The sequence below is a fragment of the Quercus lobata genome, chromosome 11, assembly GCF_001633185.2.
Source record: "Quercus lobata isolate SW786 chromosome 11, ValleyOak3.0 Primary Assembly, whole genome shotgun sequence".
Taxonomy (NCBI): Eukaryota; Viridiplantae; Streptophyta; class Magnoliopsida; order Fagales; family Fagaceae; genus Quercus; species Quercus lobata.
The window spans coordinates 10,323,763-10,326,414 of record NC_044914.1 but is presented as its reverse complement, the minus strand read 5'-3'; the positions used below and the strand labels follow the sequence as shown (position 1 = coordinate 10,326,414).

General features: G+C 31.6%; 1 long non-coding RNA gene across 1 annotated transcript; it reads left to right on the top strand.

Annotated features, from left to right (window-relative positions):
- The first annotated feature begins 464 nt into the window (after positions 1 to 464).
- On the top strand, positions 465 to 1,567 carry LOC115967656. Its single transcript, XR_004086504.1, has 2 exons — positions 465 to 780; positions 1,104 to 1,567. It is a non-coding gene; the product is annotated as an uncharacterized LOC115967656 (long non-coding RNA).
- The last annotated feature ends 1,085 nt before the right edge of the window (positions 1,568 to 2,652 follow it).

Here is a 2,652-nt window from a genome sequence, read left to right as displayed (position 1 = left end):
TTTTAAATGTCGATTGGAAAAATATCAATATGGATATAAAATATAAGGAAAAAAAAGTGTGACCATCACTGCAACAATTTATATGCATTGACTGTATGTACATTAAAAATAATTTTATCTAGAAAAATGTTGTACCTAAAATGTCGTTTTATTTTATATTAAAAAATTGAGGACTTTTTCATAAGAATTTTATATTTTTTTTATATTTAAAAAAAGAAAAGAAAAGAAAGAAAGATGTAAAATATTAAAGATTAAAAAAAATCAGTTTTCGACTTATATTTGGGAATTTCTTAAAAAGAAAAAATAAAAGAAAAAGAAACACTTAAATTTGAATGAAGATACCGATATTCACTTCATTGCAAATATTTAAAAAAAAAAAAAAAAAATACTAGTTCCACAGTTAAATTCAGGTTTGAAAAGATATGTCTATTTGACGAAAGAAAAAGGAGGGAAGAGTGGATGATCCCTCATTAATTTTAAGTCTACATCTAGTCAACTTTGCTGTCTAAAATCTTCTTCCACTTTTTTTTTTCAAGTTTTATGTATACTCCCTTTAATAATACTTTTCAACTATACCCTACTTCACACTTTGACTTGTTCTTCTCAATTTATAATTCCATTAGACATGCTCCTACTTGGATGGTCTATAAATATGATTAGGATAGAGAAACTTAGCATATCAAGTATCAAATCTCGAAATGAAAGCCATTCTAGTGGTCTGTTTTCTCTTGCTTTCCACATTTTTCATTCCTTCTTCAAATGCAGCTAGAGATTTAGCTGGTGAGAACACTATAGTTTCTAGTAGATAGTTGTGTTTTAATCTATTTTGTAGCATACTTATTAAACTGAACTTTTGATATTGTTTATTAAAAACAGTTCATGAGTAAGAGTTTACATAGCAGTTGGTCAATTATGTTAGAATTATTTGGTGCGTTTCTGACAAATTATTACCAAATACTAGCTACGTACTATAATTTTTTACTTTTGTCGGTTTTACAATATATGGAACTCTTATTCCCAAATCGCATCGCATGGTTCTAGGCCATGTTTTCCTTTTCATATTTTAAGTTATATTCTGATAATTACTTCATATCATATCTCAGATCTATCTGCAGTAACAGTACCTTCTCAGGATCCTCATAAGCCAGTAATTACGTGTGGTCGTGGAAAGCCTTATCGTGAATGTCTACCCGGCAACAGGAAGCCGTCTCCACCTAGCAAGTCCTACCCATGAGTGTGGTCGTGGAAAGCCATATACTTCATGTATTCCAAAGCCACCAAAACCTTGTTTCATCTACGGTCGCGAAGGTTGCTCATCACCTTAAACCCCTTTTGACTTTTAAATAATGGCTATAAATAAGTCATCTTTGTTTGATGTATTATATATGGTTTGGGGTTTGTGATGCCTCTAATTCGCAGTGTTGTAATAATTTGCATTCAATAAGCTACGGCCTTTTTCTTTCTTCTTTTTTGTCCCTTTTGTTACAATGAACCCCGAGAACCATGTAGTTTGCGGTATAAGATTTGCAAAATAAAAGAGCTGACTAAAGTCAGTCCATTGAGTATTTGTGGCACTTCCATGCAAATTCCAATTATAATCTCTTCCACTGTTCGACAATAAAAGAGGTAAAGGAATTTTTTTTGAGGCCCAGTCATGGGTGCAAGGGGGGAAAAGGACAAATGATAAAAAGTAAAAACATTGTTAATTAGGTACAAAGTTGACAAATCCATAACAATATAAATCTTGTTGGGTTTTAGTGTACAAAATTAAGTAGTGTGTAGTAGTGTGATGATATGCGATGATTGAATAATGAATGGAAGAATATAAGAGAAGTATAAAAAAATTTTTACGTAAATCTATGGTATAAAAGTCCTATTAAGTTCTCGTTACAATAAACCCATAGTAAAGTTTATATATTAAAAAATACTTGATTAACTTTTTAGATTAACCTAAATTGTAAATGAATTTTTGATATAAAGAACCAGTATTAGAAAATAGAGAGCACGAAAATGGATTTATTGTATTATTATGTGTGTAAATTACATGTGTAGCTTCTCTCTTATATACAAGAATTAGCACAAGAAAATAAAATCCAAGTAAACAAACTAATCCATGACTAATAAGGCCAACAAATCAACTATGACTGATTCAATCAAAATAATAATTCCAAAAAAACGTGGAAAATAGGTTGTGAAAAGTACAACCTCTAATACTTGCATTTTAAGAAAGAAACTATCTAGTGGGACTCGAGAAAATCAGATTGTGAGACTGGGTGTGAACTGTGATGAATAAGACGGAATCTTGTGCATTAGGATTGAAAGGCTCCATGTAATTAAGCTCATAGAGGCCTTGATCAACGGGAAGGCCTGGTGAGAATGACGGCCAGAGACCGTAAAACACCAACAATGGGTCAGAGAGAAAAACAGACACAATAATGTATCATTGGAAAACACCTTCGAATCTATCATTGGAAAACACCTTCGAATCTATCATTGGAAAACATCAAAATTGGAAAATAATGCTGGAAACAACACAAAACTTACTGCGAACCAACAGAGAATGGTCTGACAAATACCAAGTTTGGTCGGAAAACTACCAAGAATGACCAAAAAAGCTAGTTAGGGAGATGGAAAACATAAATAAATTCCGGG